This window comes from Phyllostomus hastatus, unplaced genomic scaffold (assembly GCF_019186645.2).
Source record: "Phyllostomus hastatus isolate PE091 unplaced genomic scaffold, TTU_PhHast_1.1 phas_contig_40, whole genome shotgun sequence".
Taxonomy (NCBI): Eukaryota; Metazoa; Chordata; class Mammalia; order Chiroptera; family Phyllostomidae; genus Phyllostomus; species Phyllostomus hastatus.
Genome location: NW_025333872.1, coordinates 83,505,301 through 83,526,788, shown reverse-complemented (window position 1 = coordinate 83,526,788; position 21,488 = coordinate 83,505,301).

Sequence of the window (21,488 nt, the reverse complement as noted above, 5' to 3'; positions counted from 1 at the left end):
CCACCCCTTCCCTGAGAAGTCCTTCTCGCCCGAGTCTCACTGTTGCCCACCCCCCTGGATTTCTGTCTGCTGGGTAGAGTCAAAGGTCGTGTTTGAAAGACTAGTCTTCCGAGAACTGAATAAATAACACAGATTTGATGTCTGAGCCAATGCTTTCTAACAGACAGGCGGGCCTCCCAGCTGTGCTGGTTGGAAACAGCCTAGGTGGCACCTGGCCTTGTGGGGGGTTGCAAAGTGGGCAGTGCGGATTTGGCTGGTGTGGCTGGTGATTTCACAACCTGAGCTTTATCGATTGATGATTAGGCCCCCAAGTTAGGACTTGCACAGAATTAAAAGGCTGTAAACCAGTCTCAAGAGTTACTATTCCTGGAAGCTCATGGCAAGGGGCAGACGTCCCCGGGGTGGAGTGTAGGCCATAGATGGGCAGCGGAAAGAGGTGATGGGGGAGCAGGGTCAGCAACTCACCTGTTTGGGCGCACACACACACACACACACACCCATATTCTAGGCGCTGTGTCAGACGCTGAACGTATTTTATCCTTTAATAATAAAAGCAGTCCAAGCAGAGGAGGTGAGAGAAAGGAGGGACAAAAATAAGGGGTGCGAGCTAGAGGGGTACCTTAATACCCACCAAGGCTCTTGTAGCAACTAGGCTGCAATAACAACAGTTCACCCTTAATAATTTAAAAGGGCTTGCACCTGTAATTTCTCACAGCATCTCTGTGGGGAGGGGATGGTTCTCCCAGTTTTGTTGTGAAAACCGTGCAAACACAGGTCCATTTCCACAAAGTGAGCCACACTTGCCTGGTCTTGCCGGGCAATAGTTCCTGCTTTCCCACCTTTTAAAATCCACACCACCCCAAATGTGACTTCACTTTCTTGCTATCTTGCGTTGTTTAGGGCAGAAAAAAAAAAGAGGTCTGCCTCACAGCATGGACTTGCATTGCTTTAGGAGATGGGTTGCTGATAGATAGGGTTGAAAGGACACTTAGACGGATTTCCCACCGTCCCTGAATAATCAGCATTGGGTCCCAACGGTCTCTCCCATCACCGCTGGCTCTCCTGCGTACTGCCCGGCGATGCTGTCTGTACTCCTGAGTCCATTTGCTTGGCATTTACCCAACCCCCCCCCCCCCGCCTTAAGCTGCCTTCTCTCTGGAGCCTGCAGCCCTGTTCCCTGTGTAGGGGTCTCAGCCCACCTTCCTCTCCCTGCTGCTTACAGTGTGAGGGCTCCGCCATCCTCCAGGCCTCCTGATTTCCTCTTCTCCTGTTCATTCTCTCTGCCACCTCTCCTGAATATAAAGAAGTAATTACATACTTCAGAACACACAAAGTCTTCCCTGGCTCTCTTACTCACTTATTCAGCAATTTATCATTTTAACTTTTATTCAATAAATACGTATTTGAGTGGGCCAGGCACTGTGCTAGGTGCTCCATGCCCTCAAGGAACCCCTCCACCCTCTATGCCTCCATGCATTTCCCCTTCACAGTCAAGCTTCGAGAGAGAGTAGCAACCACGAGCTAGTCCCCTGTGCTTCTGGCTCCCCTTCTCCATTCATCCTTCACTCTCTGCATTGAGACTGCTTCGGCCTCGGTACCTCATGCAGTTGCTTTGGCCAAGATCACTTTCGAGTACGCAGTTGCCACAGGTACTGGGGATCTCTCCGGTCGGGCTTAATCTGTCCTGGCTGAAACTTTGGACACCCTTGACCACCTGCTCCTTTCCTGTACTCTGCTTCCGTGGTTTCTGGGATACTCATCTCTCTGGGTGTCCCTCGAGCTTCTCTGCCTCCTGTTACATCTCTGGCCCTCTTAGTTCCATCCGTTCTCACCAAATATTCCCCAGGGTCCAGCATTAGCCCTCTCCTCTCCACACTGGACATTTTTTCCCCCTAGGAAATCTCATCTTGAGCTTTGAACTATTCACAGATGCCTCCCAAATCTCTCCCTCCAGCCCTGACTTCTCCCCTGGTCTTGGGATCCCAACGTCCAGCTGCCTCCCAGGCTCCTCTTCGTAAGGTTGGGTTTCTTGACCCTTGGCGGTGAACCTTCCTGGGGTTGAATGCCTCCCTCTCTTCTGCGAACCTGTTCTGTCCACTCTCCCTCTGAAATGAATATCTTGAGAATCGGTCTCCCCACCGCATACTCCCCCCCCCCGCCATGCTCCTCCACGGCCACGTCTTCAGGCTCACTTCTTTTCACTCTGCCCGCATCTCATTCCCAGGATAGTCTTTCCAACAGGCTCACAGGACTTGGCTTCCCCTCCATAAACAAGTATCCACAACACACACTCGAGGGCGTGTTTCTCAGCGCGGCATGTCAGGACTTCTCTGCCCTGGCCCGAGCTCTTTCCCTGCTGCTCCGAGACGGACTCCTCCCTCTGGCATGCAGGCGTATTTGCAGTTTCCTGTTCCTCTTCTCCTGGGACCTTCGCATCCCTGTCCCCGCTGCACCATCATTCCTCGCCTTTCATTCATTCCTCCCTGCCCGCCCATCACCCATCCTTCAGCCTCAGGCCAAGGGTGTCACCATGAAGCTCTCCAAGCTCAACGCCAGGCAAGGGCCCCTCCTGAGCAGGGCTGTAGTGTTCCTGGTGTACCTCTGTGTCACTTTTCACACCAGGCTGTAGCTTTGGGGCGCTAGCCCGTCTCTCCTACTCCCCGAGAACTACTTCAGGCCGGAAGTACCCAGACTGGCCTATGTTCTCCCAGCACTGCTGTGTGTTGAATGACTGAATCAATGAATGAAGTCTCTTTGGGGAGGCAGACATTAACAAATAATTACCGGGTAATTCATGGTAAGCGGCAAAGTGACGTGTACATGGAAAGTGCCATGGAACCCCGAGGAGCAGGCACCGAACTTGCCCGAGGGGAAGGCTTCTCGGAGGGAGGGACGTCTGCGGTGCAAAAGTGCCCGGGCTGAGGAAGGACTGCACCCAGGCTGAGGACACGAAGGTTTGAGGGAGCGGGGCTCCGCAGGACACTGTCGTGCGTGTGTGGAGAACAGGGGGTCACGGGGTGGGGCGAGGGAATGAATTCTGAGCCTGAACTGGTAGACAAGGAGCGGATGAGGATTCACTTTTCAAATACCATTCATTATGGGTGTGCAGCCCTAAAGTGGTCAGTGATCGTGTGTATCTGGGGTTCTGTTTATTTCCAGTTTTGTTTATCCTGTCTCAGTCCTGCTATAAGATTTCTGTTTCCTTAAAAATGCCCCTCGGCCCAGAGGGCAGAATTTGGCCCAGCACTTAATAAACATAAGCTATTTGACAGACTGACAAAAAAGGAGGCATATGGTTCAGTTTTTTAAAAATGAAATGCTTGTAGATACTTTCGGTTTGCTTTTTATTCAGCTATTGTCATTAAATGTTATTTCTGAAACGCTAGAAATAAAAACTGAAGATGAAAAAGGGATTCGTTTTAATTACATAGTGTTGTAACAGTAATTTAACACACCAAAAATAACTTGTTTTATCATTTTCTGTAGAATTATAATTTATGCAAGATGACACAAGATACAAATGAAAATGTATTAATTCACTTATCATTCATTTCATACATGCAAACTAGCTTGATCTGCCCACTGGTGCGTAGGGCCCTCTGCTCTCAACAGGAGCACGTGGATGTGGCGTGGACTCTACCTGCTCCGTGGCCAGCATCTTCCTCTGCCCTCATGGGGCCAGGTGGGCCTCTCCTAACGCCACGGCCAAGGTGAAGGGCTCTTTGTATATTGTGGTTTAACCTATTGAAGGAGGAATTTTTATTCAAATAGTTTAATGCAGAGTAAAAGGTACTTAACAGTTTTTAAAACCAGACACACTAGGGAATTGAAGGATATTTTGTAACTGCTCAGTATTTCTTCCACGCAGTCTTTAGACAAGACTGGCATGCAAACAGGTGTGCTGATCGAATTAAAATCAAACTTCCTGAAGACATTTCCTGAAGACAATATGTAATGTGGGTTACTTTTATAACAGTAATTTTATTTTGCTGTCTTCCCCTCCCATAACATTTGCACAAAGTTCTGTTTATCAGACTTTATATGTACAGCACACACACACAAACACCATACACATTTGTTTTTCAGGAAAAACGATTCCAAAATCAAGGCATTGGAAATGATTGTCTTTCGAGGGCAATATTGTTTCCTTAATACAGGTAGATAAAATCTTGTTGCCACTCTGCTGTACCCTCTGGTATAGCATGAATGAGAGAAGGGAAATCAAAGTAATATTTGAAAGGAAGTGGCAGAGGTCAGAATGAATGGCACACACGATCAAGATGAAATAACAGAAAGGCAAGGAATCCAGGCAGTAAACAGGGCTTCACAACAAAGGAAATGAAGCTAAAGGACCACAATGGAGTAAAAGTAGGCCAGTATTTAAGGTCACATTGGAAAAAAAAAAAAGAAAAGAAAAACCAATAAGCAAGAGGCAACTAGTTTTGATGGCCCACACTTCTTATCTGATATTTGATGGTCCTGTGAACACTGTTGTTTGTATTCATTTTAAAAGGGGGCGGGGATGAAAAAAGAGGAAGAGGCAGGGAAAGCATCCCAGGCGGAGGGAATGCCAGGTTCAGGGGCCAGGGCAGGAAGCAATGGAGAGAAGTAGGGAGGTGAGTCTGGCCCCCTGGGGGAGAGTGGGTGGGGGAGTGGTGGGACCGGAAACGGAGAAGGCCGGCAGAAGGTACAGCAGAGTGGCAACAAGATCAGAGCCATTATCTTTAGCTACAATTCTGATACCTAAGTGATGTCTCTACTTAATGTGTTGGGTTGTTTTAAGGATTGAAAAATAGTGTGTATAACGTGCTGAGGGTAATGATTGGCATAGGCTGGAAGCTTGACACAATACTCGAAGACATTCGCAATAGGTAGTATATTTCTTTGTTTCTAGAAATCATACCCAGCTCAGCTTTATCGGTAAAGGTTAGCCCAAAAACACTTTTAGCCCAAAGACGTTTTCCAGGATTAATTCCTTCTCCTTGGAGCAAACAAGAATTTTAGTGCTTATGGCTTTAGGCAGACAGGAGGAGACTGCTCTAATTCTTAGTCCAGTGGTTGCCCAGGTCAGCCCTGGGGTCCTTCACCTAGACTTCCAAGGCATCAGCATGTAGTGTCCAGGACAACCAGTGCCTCTCTCACGTCCTCAATCCTCCCAAACTGTCTGTTAGAGGGGGTGCCAAGGAACCCATCATTTGACTGTTAAAAGGTTAGAAGTACCCAACATACCTGGGGATGGAGTCCTCCTCAATTTAACCCTCAAAACACTAACATCAGTTGGTGGGCAGGCAAAAAGGCACAGCCGCTTGGGAAACTAGTCCGGCAGTTTCTTCTAAAGTGAAATGGCACTCACACTGTGACTCAGCAATCCTATTCAAAAGCATTTATCCAAGGGAAATAAAAAATTACATTTACCCAAAAGCCTGGAAGCAAGTGTTTATAGCAGCTTTATTCATAGTCTGCAAGAGCTAGAAACCACTCGAATAAGTACTTTCATACAATGCACAACTTACTACTCAGCGATGCAGATGTGTGACACACTGAGACACACGACGTGGAAGAGTCTCAGAAGCAGTGTGCAAAGTAATAGAAGGAAGACTCAACAGGCTTCATATGGTATTGTTTCACTTCAGTGATATTCAGAAAAAGCAAAGCTCTGAGAACAGAAAACAGAGTAGTAGCTGCCAGGAAGTGGAGAAAGAATGACATTTTGGACTAATGGCACTACTCTATGACTCGATTGTGGCAGTGGTTACACAATGGTATTTGTTGAAAGTCATAGAATTGTATGCCGTAAAGAGAGTATTTTACTGTGTGGAAATTATATCTCAAGAGAAAAAAAAATAAAAAAAAAATAAACTCCCACCAAATCGCTTTCCCTTTCCTTCCCTTTGGAGACAATCCAGCCTCGTTTCCTTAAACGGCCAAGACGAGCAGCAGGCAGAGGCCTGCGTGGAGATTGTTCTGAGTTTAGAAACTTCTCCGGTCTGGGGGCCTTTGCTCCCCCATAAAGACAGAAAAGATGCTCAAATGCTATTCGTTGGCTCCCACACAGCAAAGGGCTACCCTTCTGGAGGAGACACAAAATTGTCTTTTAACCCTTCCTGATGCATCGCCAGCTGCATGGGGGCAGGAGCGGGGTCCAAACAAACAGAACAGTCCAGGGGTTGTCCTTGAGACTTGGGATTTCTGTTTTGTTTGTGTTTAAGCGTGAACTCCCAGAAGGGAGAGAAGTAGATAAAAATGACCTTTAATTCCTTGGTGAGAAGGCCTTGTGGAGAAATAAGACAATGTAACCTCTCAACAAGTTTTCTGCTATATTCTCTCTCACAATAGCATGGCAGTTGGTGGTGAGGGTTGGGGGGGGGGAGGTCTGTTCTGAAGGCGGGTCCTGGGGGAGTGAGTGGGGAAGGGGTAGACTCCCAGGAGCTCACAGAGACACAGTGAGGATGGCAGAGGAGACTGGAGAAAAGTAAGCACACAAAAACAAGGTCCTTCCTCACAGTTATGATACTTTGAGGAAACTAAATAGGGTGATCTGATAGGAAATAGCTGGAGAGGGGGGTCCTTTAACCAGCACGGTCAGGGAAGGCCTTTCTGAAGATGTGACCTTTGCACAGACCTGGAAGATGAGGCATCGCAGGGACCCAGAGCACAGAGGACACACTGCGGGCTGCAGGAGGGCAGATGTGAAAACTCCGCAGGAAGAATGAGCCACAGAAAGCAGCAAGGGAGGCCCGGGCGTAACGAGCGAGGGGGAGGAGGTGCACAGGCCACGCAGAGAGGTGAGGGCGATCCAGACGCTCTGCTAACTCTGGGGGAAGGAAGTTCCTGAAAGACTTCAAGGGGGAGAGTGACATATCTACATTATATTTCAAAATTTTTTCTGGACGTGTCTTTTTGGATTGGAGGTGGGGGATGAGGGAAAGCAATGAATCACGGACCACTGAAAGGTTTTTGACTAAACAAAGTGGTAAAATCAGCAGACATTTTAAAGAAGTAGAAATGTGAAAGACTCGTTTTACTCAATAGTTTTAAAACAAGACAGAGCTGTAATAATGAAAACAAAGGGTGCTGGCATATTAAGATTCACTTAACATGTATAATATGCCAGACACCAGGCTCAGCATGTTCAATGTTTATTGTTGTGCTACAACACAGTAAACCCTCACACAAACGTGTTCACGCTGTCTTACAGAGGAGAACAAAGGCGCAGAAAGGATGGGCCGCAGGTCCCTATTCTAACCACACAGCACTTTGCTCATGACTGCGCCGATGCAACAGAATACGAAACCCTAAAAATCACATCTATCTAAATCTTAGCTCATCGTAAAGGCACTATGACCGATCAATGGGAATTCGTCAATACACAGTGTTTGAATCTTTTCCAGAGTATTTGGAAACTATTTTTAAAGTCTTCCTTTGACACATCACTAGTAAAGATACACTACATAGAGACAGATTAAAGAGTTTAATTTAAAAAGAAACACACACAAACCAAAAAAAGTTAGAAGAAAATGTGAGATAGAAAAGTATTTTCTAGAAATGACAGTAGTAGAAAAAATTACAAAGAAAAATACCTTTGTTTTTTGTTTTGACTTCATAAAAAACAAAAAACTGTCATGTAAACAATTCAGAAACAAAAAATGAAATTGCTTTCCAGAAACATCGCATGCAATTTACACTGTGGCTCACAAAATTCATGCCCTTGCTCACAGTACTTGAGAGTACCCATCATGCTTTGCCAGCTTGGACCATAAAAATTTTAAAAACATGTTCTAGATCGACAAAAAGACAATGGTAAACATATGTTGTTATAATTAGCATTTGTAAAGTCTGGAGACTTTGAACACCTGTTCCAACTCATTATTGGCCATTTGTCTTTCTCGTCTGTGAAATGGTTGTTCATGCCCGTTCTCTGTGGGATTTGAGCCTTATTGATTTGCGAGAGCACTTTATAAATTGAGAAGAGTATGATTTTCTCTCATATTTGCAGAAAATGTATTTGCCCCATTTGTTGTTTACCTCTCAGTTTCTATTTCACTTTTTTTTTGTTGCTATTGTTAATGGACTCTTTAATTCCTTTTTCAAGCCAGTTGTGTATACAGGAAAGCTATTGATTTTTATATCTTTGTAACCTAGTACTTTATTGAATTCTTTTTTAGCTCCAAGCATTTTCAGCTGATTCTCTCTTGTTTTTTTTTAAGTCTACAACAATATCATCTACAAAAAGAAGGGAGGGGCCAAGTGAGGACAGGAGGAAAGGAGGGGGGACATTTCTCCTTGTTAATAATAATGCTTTTATTTAGGCTTGATATGTTTATTTTAGCCAGGATTTTCAGCAAAGTTGATAATAATAAATGCCATAGCTTCCCCCCTGCCCCCGACTTTAACAGGAATGTCCCTAGAATTTCACTCTTAACTGTGAAATTGGCTCTGGACATAATATAAATATTAATGATTATCTTAAGATCACCCATCCCTCTATTCTAAGGTTTTCGCTGCTTTAAAAAGACATATTGTGGCAGGACAGCATTCCTGTCTATGAACGATGATAACAGAAATAAAAGCAAAATTTTAAACCTCAGGCAGAAAGCACACTAGCTACACCAAATATTCAGTTTTAGGGTGAAGAAAAATCTTTGGCTATTTCTCCGTGTTGTGGACAAACTTTTATTTATTTTTTAACCAGTCCCTTGATTTTCCTTGTGTTAATACACCTCATCCCTTTTAAAATATCGACTTCATTGAAGTTTAATTTACACACAATACATTATGTATATTTAAATGTACAATTTTATAAATTTTTAAAAAGACTTTATTTACTTTCAGAGAGGGGGAAGGGAGGCAGCAAGAGAAGGAGGAGAAACATCGATGTGAGAGAGAAACATCCATCAGTTACTCCTTCTACGTGACCTGACCAGGGACTGAACCCACAACCCAGGCATGTGCCCTGACCCGGAATTGAACCGGCAACCCTTTGCTTTGTGGGATGGCGCCCAACCAACTGAGCCACACTGGTCAGGGCCACTGTTATAGATTTTGACAGATGGACACCCTGGGGAGACTGCCACAGTCCAGACACTGACAGCTCCCATCACCCAGAGGACACCTCCTGCTTCCGAATTGCAGGCCATCCCTCCTTGTGCTCACAGCCCCAGGCAACCGCTGAACTGCTTTTTTTGGTCCTTATGGAATAGTTGGCATTTTTCTAGAATTTTACACAAATGGACATATTGCATGAACTCTTTGTGTCCACCTTCTTTTCCTCGGCTCTACTCCCACCCCCAGGAAGGCCGATGTGCCGCCTCAGCGAGGGAGGAACTCCATGCCGCTGTACGGAACCTTCTGCGGAGTGGGCTGCGGGGCCTCCTGGAAGCTCCGAGGGTGATCTTCCTTCAGAAAATCGGTGACTGGCTCAAGAGCAGTCATCAGAGAGGGTTCGTTAGACCCTCTGAACTTTGAGGGCTTACAGGTAAAAGTATCCCTACTCCTGGCACTGAGTTCTTATTCCCTGGGAGGGAAAGGGGAGCAGATGTTCTGAATCCAGGAGGGCTCAGACTCCAGAAACAGTCACAACCCCGCCCCTGGAATTCCGGAGACGGCCTGTGGTGCAAACTCAAAGCACTGTCCTCAGGGACTGGGCATCCAGGCACTCGGAGATGCCACTCACGTGAGCCAACATTACTAACCACAGAGACCTGTCGCCTTGAATGGCCAGGCCTGGGCGCCAAGGTCCCCTGGGAGATCGCTACCTGTGCAGGCTAAAGAAGTGACCACAGAGAGTTACCACCTGAAAACCCAGGCAAGGGTGCCCAAGGAATTCAGGGAGGCCACCTGGATGTACTAGTTTCTTCTTACTGCCGTAACAAACTACCACACGCTTAGTGGCTGAAAACCACATAAATTTATTATTTTACAGTTCTGGAAGTTAGGAATCCAAAATGCATCTCACTGAGCTAAAATCAAGGTGAGCTGAGTCCCCTCTGGAAGGTCTAGGGAAGAATCCACTTCCCTGCCCTTTTCAGCTGCTGGCAGGGTGTCCAGCCCGCAGCCTGCTTGCTGCATGTGGCCCAGGGTGGCTATGGATGTGGCCCAACACAAAATTGTAAATTTATTTAAAACCTGTTTTTTTTTTTTGCTCATCAGTTTTCGTTAGTGTTTGTGTATTTCATGTGTGGCCCAAGACAACGCTCCTTCCTCCAGTGTGGCCCGGAGGGAGGCGCCGGAAGGCTGGACACCCTGGTAGAGGCTGCAGCTGTTCTTGGGCTCATGGTTCTGTTCCGTCTTCACAGCCAGCCAAGACCAGTCACATGTCTTTCATGATACCATCCCTGTGACTGGGACTCTTCTGCATGCCTCCTTCCCATTTAAAGACCTTTAGGATTCTGCGTTAGGGGGCTCACCCAGGTAATCCAAGCTAATCTCCTTATTTCAACCTTGATTAGCCACCTTAATTCCACCTGCAATCTATATTCCCCTTTGCCACAAAACTTAAAATGCTCAGGTTCTGAGGATTAGGAGTGGATATCCCTGGGGGAACACTGTTGTGCCTTCCACCGCGTATAAACGGAAAGAATTACTACTTAAAGCTACCACTTTCAGAAGCCACGTGGAGGCATCCCGGGGATGCAGGAGGCAGACACCGTGGGAAGGCAGGGAGCTAGCCATGGAGAGCAGAGCACTGTGGGAGCCTGTGCACAGTCATCTTGGGCTCTTGGGGACATGGTGGCAGGTGGCAAGCACAGGGAGGAAGCATCCTCCCTTGGAGAACCCTGGAGCCAGCCCCAAACGCGCCACAGCCCAGAACCAGGCTCATCGGTTCAACTCCGAAGAGCAGCTCACCGCAAATCTCACAAGTGGCTAGGAGAGCAGCAAGAAGCCGGGCGGTGTGGGTGGTCGGCACCAGTGCTCTCCCCACTGGGATATGGAAATTGGGCTGCTCCTTCTTCTTTTTTTAATATCAAGAGCATCTACAATGGCTTATGTGGAAAAGGGGAGATACTAAGAGGTTTTTTTTTTTTTTGCCAAGAACATGAATACTTGAGGCAGAATTAATGAAAACAAACGAAACACAATGAATACCAAAATATTAAATATAGACAAGATTAATCCTGCACTTAAGGAAAAAAAAAAGAGTAAATGGAAAGTCCTTTTAATACCAAGGAGGGATCCATGCACATGAGGTTATGTTTCAACACTTTGCATTAAAAAGTAAGGCCTTCCTGAGAGTTCCTCATTTGTTACATTTGTTTCGTTGCTGATGTAGAAGGATTCAGATTTGGAACCTGCCTTCTAAAACAAGTCAGAAGATCTCATAGTTGTTTCTGGAAAACTGTGGTAAATATTTCATTTTCCTAATCTTACTTTACTTGTTGATGAGTAACTACATGGCTTAAAGTTTGATTTTCTGTGAAGAACGTTGGGGAAACAAAATATAGAGACTACATCTGGTACAGATATTTGAGGGAGTCTTTCGCTTTTTGGAATGAATATTTGAGCAGTTCTGTGGTCAGATCATAATATGGGCTTTCCCTGTCTTCACAGAACGAGTGAAGTTCTTCCTCATTTCTCAAGGTATCCACATCCAGGAGTGAAGAGAATGTGCTGTGAAGGGAACGGAAATGTGGCCCCCCTCTGGACACTTCCAGGAATTGCAGCCACGTGTATTCCACACGCTGCCGTCTCCAGTCCTTGGTAAGAGATTCTACAGATGATGATGCGGGAAAGGGGTCCCTGCTGGGTGCCAATCTGCAGGGTGTGACATCTCTTCAGATAAGCCATGACCTCACCCCTGCACGTACTTGCTTCTCTATTTTGACCGCTGTGCCACGGTGCGATCTTCGATAGCGGCACGGATCTCACTTATCGTAGCCCCACACGAGGATTTGGTCGTCTTACGAGAAGATCCTAGTAATTTCTTTTTGCTCGACTGTCACAGGACTGATCCTTGACACCCTTAATGTCTTCAACTACTGCGGTGAATACCCCTCAGGGCTCTAAAATGGGCAAGATCCTCTGCCTGCCTCTTGTAAAAATTGCTGGGGGCTTCGCTAGCCTTCCTTCCAGGTCTTACCCTGGGTGACTGGAGTATCCGCACCCCGCTCCCCCCGCCCCGCCCAGTACTTTCCCTCCCATCACTCCAGCGCCCCACACCTCTCTCACCCAGCAGCGCTCCACCATTGCCCATCGCTGTGGGTTCCTTCTCTCTTCCCAGCGGACTCTCGTTCTGGAGGGGAACAGAGTTCTCAGAAGCTTCTTGAGGGTCGGTTTTATTCTACCCGGGGGCACCTGACCCATTCATTTTGTTAGCCTCTGCTGCAACACCGTTGCCCCACTGTCTGTCTACCTAGTTCACTAACGTGTCCAGGAGACTCCAGTTAACATTTCAACTCCCCGGGGAAGCCTTCTGTGAATCCAAGACCAGATGGAGGTCCCATGCCATGTGCTTTCATAGTGTTCAGTTTGCATTGTTCCATGCGGGCGGGCATTTGTTTAACGTCTCTATCCCGCGCTAGAGAGCGAGCCTCATAGGCCACATGAGGGATGCGGCTGGGTCTGTTCTCTTGCCTTTGCAACTGCTGGGCCCAGCTCGGTACCTGGCACAGAGTAGGGCCTGAATAAATATGTTTTGACCTAATCAAATAAAGGAGTAATGACTACATGAATGAATGAGTGCACACAGCGCTTTCATTTACATAATAATGGAAGTTCAGCGTGATGGTTAAAATAAAGGGCCTTAGTCTATTTAGGCAAGTTATTTAGCCTCTTCGATTCCCTGTCCTCATCAGTAAAATGGAGATAATAGAAATGTCTTATGAGGGGATTTAATTGTAAGTCCATAATTAAATACATACGTAGTGTATATATGTCATCAAATACTCAGAAGAGTGCTCAGAATACAGTAAGTACTAGATGTTATATACCCCCACCTTTAAAAACCACCTCTCAGCCCTGGCTGGTGTAACTCAGTGGATTGAGTGCGGGCTGTGAACCAAAGTGTCGCAGGTTCGATTCCCAGTCAGGGTACATGCCTGGGTTGCAGGCCATGACCCCCAGCAACCGCACATTGATCTCTCTCTCTCTCTTTCTCCCTCCCTTCCCTCTCTAAAAATAAATAAATAAAATCTTTAAAAAAAAACAACACCTCTCTGTAACCATGGAATTTTCATGATTACCACACTCAGTTGTTGCTATTCTAATGCACTTGCCCTGGCTCACATTAATATAAATATTTCATCTAATCTCTCTGTGTATTTTTAGTGCTTATTATCCTGTGTCTCCGAGTTCTGCAGGGCAGACTTATCTCTCTATGCAGTAGGCACAGTGCCCAGGGCCCAAGGTACTTGCAGAGGCCACAGAATTTTTAAAACTTCTTCTAAGGTCTGAATGGGGCGGGGGGGGATAATGTTTAGGTTAAAGGAAGTGTTTTAATATGTAATAGTAACATATTTGCCTTTATACCAGCATAGTCATGACATGTACTTCTTCATGTGTGTTTCTGGAAGGGGAAAAGGCCGGTGAAGACAGCAGTGCCCAGCAGCCGCGAATGGCGGAGTGAGGCCAGGCGGTCCCCGGCCTGCCGCTCCGCCCCAGGACCCGGACTCCTCAGGGAAACTAAGTGGGGACTAAACCTTCGGCGTGGCAGCGGCACAACTTCCGCGCACCGGGGGGCGGGTTACGGTCAGGCCAGGCTGCTCCTGGCGAAGGGACTTCCCAGCAGGAGGTGATCTTTGCGTGCAGATTTGACTCCCAGGAAAACAAATGCACTCAGCTGGCACCAGGCAGGAGGAAGGACTCCCCCCACCCCACCTTTCTCATTCACCCAGTCCCTCCCACGGGTTCCTCAGGCTCCACCGATCCTCACCCGCAGGTCTGCTGCACACATCACCTCCTTCCCCATCTCCCCCGTGTCCCTCCTCCATTGTCCACCCTCCTCCACTCTGCTCCGGGCCTGCCCCATGCCGCAGGAACTCCGTCTCCTCTCCTTCACCTCCGGATGGGCCCTGGGCCTGTCACCCTACTTGTCTGTGGCACCTCCTTTTGATCCCCCACCTCGCCTCTCTCTTCCTTCTCTTCACTCCCTGTTCTTGCACATTGTCTGCTTTTCTTTGCACTGCAGTTTCTTTCTGATTCCAATTTCAGGTACTCTTTGTTTCTGTGTTACTGTAAAAAAATTATTATTAGCTCCACGCTCTTGTTCAGTAAGTTCTTTCTTTCTCTCTTTCTTTTTTTGCTTCCTCTTCCTCCAAGGCCCCGGCCCCTTCCCTGCCACTCCTGACCAGAGCTGTGGAAACGTCTCTGTCTGCTCTGATCCACACAGCCCGGATGAGAGCTCATGCCCCTCGGGCAGGCCATGCCCCTGGGGCAGGAGGGCCACTGGAAAGGAGGTTGAGGTGCGACATAGACCTCTCCTCTCCGAATCGGGCCTCCATGCATGGACATTGATTAGATCATTCAATGTTTCAATGAAGACATTGGGGCCCTGGCTGGTGTGACTCAGTGGATTCAGTGCCGGCCTGCGAACTAAAGCATCCTGGTTGATTTCCAGTCAGGGCTCCTACCTGGGTTGCAGGCCAGGTCCCCAGTAGGGGGCGTGTGAGAGGCAACCACACACTGATGTTTCTCTCCCTTTCTTTCTCCCTCCTTACCCACGCTCTAAAAATAAATAAACAAAATATTTTTTAAAAAAACACTTTGGGAGGGAGTGAAATAGAAGGCAGGCATCGCACAGTCAGAAGCTCAGGGTCCTCACGTGGCCCGGTGGTACCCACTGTTGCTCAGAAGACATGTGGCTACTTTGTTTTGTTTGCAGTCAACCCGCTTGCCTTGGCCGACCAGCCTACTGTCCCTCTCTCTTGGTTGGTGGCCAAAATTACTTGTTCAATCTGGACTAAATGTAGACGAATCTTGTACCATAAAACAGCCTTGTTAACAAATATTTAGGATCTTTTTTGGGTGAAAACACTCAGCGTTTTAGCTGCTTCCCCACCCCTGCTCTTCCCTGAGGCGGCGAGGGGTTGTGGGTGGGGAGGCTTTGGCGCTGCTCTCCAGGGACTGGGGCACGGACACTGGCCCTGTTGGTGTTTGCAGGTGGAGCCCGAAGCTGCTCTGATTCGTGATCTGGGCAGGGCTAGGCCCGCCTCAGCTGCCACGGGTATGCCGGAGTCCTCCGAGCTGCGAGCTCTGTATACTCAGGGCAGAGGCCTGGCCACAGGAAACCACTCAGACCAGATTTCCTGATAGGGTCTCAGCTACTTCCGGGTCCTGTCTGTATCACTCAAGTATCAAGGTCACCGGGGAAAGCTAAAAAGCAGCTTCTCGCTTCACCTAGTGACATTTACCAGTTAATTTAAGTGGTTTCCTCTGGAATCTTCCATGGGATTTCAGACAGAAATGCCCTTCCCCTAGCCTCCCCTGATTTACCTAATACACCTAATACTGGTCTACACTTAGATGAGGTTTAATACGTGCTTTGCATGATTTATTTCGTTTTCACAGCAATCCTTGCAGGAAGATGTACTGTTATTTTTCACATCCAATAGGTACAGAAACTGAGGCCCAGAGATGTTGAGTGGCTGTCAAAGATCACACAGCCTGGTGGGAGAGAGAAGGAGCTGGCATGGGAATCCAGAGCGGGGGGGGGGGGGGGGGCAGAACCTGAGCCCTCACACTTCGTGTCCTGCTGCTCTCCTGCCTGCCCTGAACCCTGTGGCCTCCCTCCCCATTCCTCCTTCTACTGCCCAACTCCAGGGCAGCAAAAGGGAGGATTTTATTCCCCCACAGCATCGGCTTGTTTTACCATAGAGCTGGTTGCTTGCCATATAAAGGATGAATCCGGTCCAGTTGTTTTGAATGCCGTTCTGCATTTACGGAAAGAGACTGTGTGTTGACGTCGTCTGTGAGGCAAATGCTTCATTTCTTCCACTGTCCACTTCTGAGGAATTCTGGTAACTGCTGAGACGGGTGGCTGGCCGTCGTCCAGCTCCCACACAGAGATACAGAACGTGTTCTTGAGAGGCTCACTCAGGTGTCAGCTGCCGATAGCCCTGAGAGGACAGCGGTGGCGTGATGACTTCCTCCTGCAGCAACAAAGAGGTTGTCCAGGGCTGGCCTCCTGCCCCCTCTTGCTGGGGAGATCAGAAGCAGCAACCAAGGTAAGCACCCCATGTACCTGTCACTGCCCAGCATGTGACTGCCAACTGTGGTGGCTTCACCTGTTGCTACAGGGACAAAGACCCTTTAATTTCCTCATCTGGCACCTCATGATGATGTCAGACAGGGTGGGATCAGGGCTCCTTGTCAGAGTTCCCCAGTGAGGCACAAGGCCCCCCAAATGAGCCATGTATACATGGAGAACCTGTCATTTCTCAGGTATCTGGATCCTCTATCAAAACTTTTAATACAGTTAAAGTCTCAAGGTGGTGTGGTCCCATTGCTAATGAGCAGTAGCTTTAAGTGCAACAAAGTAGGTTTGTAATTATCTTAGAAACTGTGAAGTGCAATGTACTGCATGCCGCTCTCTTTGTAAGGGACCATGTTTTAAAATATTTCATAGGCCTGGTGACTCAGTGGATTGAGTGCCGCCCTGTGAACCAAAGGGTTGCTTGTTCGATTCCCAGTCAGGGCACATGCCTGGGTTGCAGGCCAGGTCCCCAGTAGGGGATACATGAGGGGCAACCACACATTGATGTTTCTCTCCCTCTCTTTCTCCTTCCCTTCCCCCTCTCTAAAAAATATATAAATAAAATCTTTAAAAAAATAAAATATTTTATAAATTTTATTCTTTTAGTCATTTTATTTGGAGTAGAATCTCTTTTTCCTCTTCATTTCCAAGTAAATCTCTTTCCTATGTATTCCAAACCCTGTATCAGTAGTTCCCTGTGTGGTGTTCTGGGATTCTTATGTGTCCCCAAGGGCACTGAGGAAGTGCCCTCTCATCTATTTTCAGTATTTCCTACAGAAACTGTAATTTTATGTTAAGATGGTACCTACTGACTAAAAAAAATTTCATTGCCCTCAAGTGAAATCATAAATGACATGTGCATATCAGGTCTGATTAACTGAAACACATGAAAATGCAAATAACTTATTGAACGATAACTTGTTTGGGAAATGGAATCTCTCAAGATGTGGGGTTTACATGGGCGAATGCCTGATGAGAAGACAGGGCCCCACCACTGCATTGTCACTGAGCTATGTCTACTGTCCCTTTAAGAGATCACAATCTCATTGTCACTGTGAAAAATGTTTTGTCCACTCATTTCACAAAACTCTGTTTCAAGGGACGTCAAGGTGCAGTGAGTAAAATGTCCACCTTTTTGTAAAATGTGCCCTGGGGGTTCAGTGGCCACTGAGGTCCTTAGATCATTCTAGGATCAAAGACTAAATAATGAAAATCAGCATCGACTTTGTCACTAACTGGGGTTGTTGCATTTGGTCATTTATGTTCAGTGGGTTCCCTGATCCCTCTGTGCCAGGAGCCCCATCACCTTGGGGAGATGGGGGTGGGGGGTGGGGAGCTGTGGGGGATGCTGTATCGTGCAGCTGCAGTCTTGGGGAGTGGTTACACTGTGTCAAGTGCGTGAATGCCCGTACACCTGGGGTGACAGTGGCAGCTGCCGCCGCCATGTCTTTGCAGAGATGGGAGAGGGAGGGCAACCGCTACTTAGTGTCACTTCCTTTGTTAGCAAAAATTCCAAAAGGTATTAAGAGTTTTATCCATATATGATTTTCAATTCAGGGGCTAGCCCTCAGTATGAACTGAAGACATACACAGAGATGGGAGGGGGAGAGAACAGTTTGTTTTTTGTTTGATTGTTTTTTTAAAGGTGTAAGTTATAGCAAAGAGATGGGTTGCTAGGGGAAACAAAACCACAAACTTAAATTATTCGTTTTCTAAATGTCATGGGCAACTGGGCTTTCACTAGGCAGCTGACTCAGTGGTCAGCAAATGCGGCTGTGAGAGGAAAACAGTAGACAGCGTGTAATTAGGCATTTGTTATTGGCCCAGTTCTGGTTCAGGCTTGTAGAACAAAGCTTCGGGGTGACCGCCCAACCGAAATCAGACAGGGAGGCCCTTGGTTCTGCAAGCAGTTTCCAAGTCCAAGGAGCAGAGAGTCACACTGTTGTAGAAAGTTCATGCAAGTCATCGATGGTCTGTAGAGAAGGAATTAAAGTGAAGGAAAAGAAAGTATAGAATTATGAAGGAAAAAGGTTAAGAAGGCATAAAGGAAAAAGATAGATACCACATTCATGTGTGGCATGGAAAGAAAGTACATTAGAGTGAATAGCTGAAAAGTGAAAGCGGAAAGGAAATAAGAGGCATAATAAGCATCTAAGTCTTTGAAACACTGTTAATCCTAGACCTAAGGGCTACCAGGTCCTGAGAACAATAGAGTAATGAACTTGCTGCTCAAACACATTGCAGCTTGCAGAAACAGCAGGAGGCTTGTCTTTCCAAGCAGGCACTCAGGTGTTCTACATGCCACTCCCCTCTCCGGGAAGTCTGCGAAGAATATTAGAGCTCATTGGCTCGAGGCCTTCAGCAACTTAGGCCGCCCAGAAGAAATCAAGACTGATAATGGCCCAGGATACATTGCACAAGCCACTCAGACTTTCTTAAAAGAATGGGGATTTCGACATAAAACAGGTATCCCCTATAACCCTATGGGCCAAGCAATTGTTGAAAGAGCTCACCAGACCTTTAAAACATTATTAAACAAACAAAAAATGGGGAGCCAAGAAATATCCCCCTGCAATTTAACCATGCTAGCAATATATACATAAAATTTTTTGAATTGTGATAATTTAAAGTCACCCACAGACAAACACCTTGTGCAAAGCAGGCCTGCAGGCCCACACCCTTTGGTCATATACAAAGACCCATTAGGGGAAGGAAGACGGGAAGGCCGAGTTGAACTATTAACTTGGGGAAGAGGGTGTGCTTGTGTTTACTCTCCAGAAGGACCTTTGGAGCTGCCGGCGAAGAGGGTGAAGCCATATCACAGAACAGGCTTCCCTGGCCGCGGCCCACTTTTGTTCCATTAGACTCCCCCGATCCAGACTTCTGTAAGCATGTGTTACTCCTTCAAAGTGGAATTCCAGTCAGCATTCCTGGGCAGATGTTTGTCATCGCCTGCAGGGTGCATTCTCTACCAGTCTCAAAGGACAGACAAATTGATCAGCTCCAGCTTGAACTCCATCAGCAGCTCAGTGACATCAAAAGCCTAACTGAACAAAAGGTGTTCCAGACTCTCAACAGTAATCTACAATGGCTGAACCCTAAAAACTGGTTCAATGGGCTGAATTTACGAGTTTGGGTCACGGCAGCCCTTGGGTGCATCCTTGTTTTCATCCTTATTTGTGCTTTGTGATGTATATGGAAGTTGTTTTCTCATGATTGCATTCGAAAACAGCAAATAGTAGGTTTCACAGGCTTAACAACTATAATTGATTTTAAAAACAAAAATTGGGGAGATGTTGGGAACCGCCCTGCCTGGTTTCAGAAGCTGTAACCCCCGCCAAGGCTAAGGCTGAGGGAGCGACCTTGGGATCATAAGCCACCAAGGAGACAAAAGCTTATCTCCCTGATAGGAGCGTCGCTTCTGCTCCTTTCACTTCATCCAAAACTGGCCCCACGCGCTCTTGGTCGGTTAGCCAATGATGGGTAAGATTTCCCAAGGGGGGAACAATCTAAGACAGGCATGATCATGTGGGAGGCCCCCAAGGAAGGACTTGGGGACTACAGCAAAAGGGGGCGATGGACCCTTGCCACTCAGCTTTGACAAATCCTGAGTCCTCATTCTGTCTGCATGAAGTCTCCTAATCTCAAGGCTGCCTTACTTCCCTTGTTCTACCTAAGCCTGAAACAATGGCAGAGGGTGGTGCAGCCCTGTGCTGGAAAGGACGGGTTCCCTGGGCAATCAAGCCTAAGAAAGAATATGTAAAATCCTGTGAAACCTGCTTCGTTTAGAATGCTCTCAGTTAAATGATAAGGGTCCAAGCAAGAAGTGAGTTTGTTCCTCAAAGTTGTATAGTTCTTTAGCTATCTGACCCTGACTCAAAATAGGCCCTTGGAGTTCTTTGTTATCTATTGTTTGATCCTTACTGCCTGACCATGATTAATGAGCTTTACCTCTATTCCTGTGCAAATGAACCCAATAAAAGCCCATTGAGGAAAAGGATCTTGGCCCTTCTCCTTTGAGAGATTGGCCACCTTTCCTCCCCAAGCAGATCCTGTCTTGGTAGACTTATTCTCATCCGTGGCGGCTGGGGGAGGGGGGCCCTGCGAGCAGAGTCACCGCCCATCACGCCCTGTAAGCAGCCTCAGAGTTCAAGCTGCAAAAATCCAAATCTGGGCCACAAAGTACTATATTTTGCCATGTGTAATGCACAGCCACTTTTTTGACCCAAACTTTCAGGGAAAAAAGACTTTTGTTTTAAAATTTTAATTCAATTTTTTATTTATATTTAGAAACAAAACCAGTTATTGTATGCCAGGGTATTAATTTGCATATGTGGATATCATTATTGCTTTTTAGAGTTACACTTTTAACGCATAAGCCTAAAGAAAAGAATTAAAAACATTTCCCTAGATAAGGAATTATACCCATGTATAATGCACATCCTTATTTTCCCCTCAAAAATTTGGCCAAAAAAGTGTGCATTATACATGGTGAAACACAGTATATTAAAGTTCCTGTAAGTCCTCATCTTGTTTGTCCTTTTATAACACTTCATAATTAGACCACTAGTTCTACCTCGCAGGGATGACTTCAATACACGAGCTGTGAGTGCTGCTCTGTGCCAGGCCCTGCTTTAAATGCACAGGCGACAGGAATGAAGGTCACTACCCCTGCCCTCCAGACGCTCCCAGCCTGATGAGAAATGATTTCTGTATCCTCCTAACTACAAGCTGATCTTTGGAATCCTATCTTAGAGGTTGGAATCAGATGTTAATAGGGACACACAGCAGGGAGTAAACCGTTGGGAGGTAAGAAGGTGGTGATAGAAAGCTGGGAGGTGATATTTCAACCGGCCCCTTGAAAGAGGACAGACGTCTTTGCAAGGGCAGAAGGGGTGGGGGCTCTGGCTTCATCTGAATGCCTAGGAGGAGGAGATGTGAGCTTTGGTGTTGCCCCTTGATTAAGCATTCCAAGTTTATGGCTTCTTTTCTAAGGCTGCAGATTTCTCAAACATTCACCACACCGGTTTCACCCCGTCTTAGATCACCTTGGTTTCCAGTGCAGTAGTTTTTAGAGGCTAGCTCCTGAACCAGCATGGAGCAGCAACCTAGAACTTGGTTTGAAACGCACATTATGGGCGCCCACTCTGAATTAGAAACTCTTGGAGTTTCATCTGATACCAGTCTCAGGCACCCAGAAGCTGAGAATGATCTGGGTTGTTTTCCGTGCCATTCTTCGCCTCCCTTCCCAAACGGATAGACCGACCCCGAGCCTTATAAGGCTAAGCAGGCGTTGGGCTGT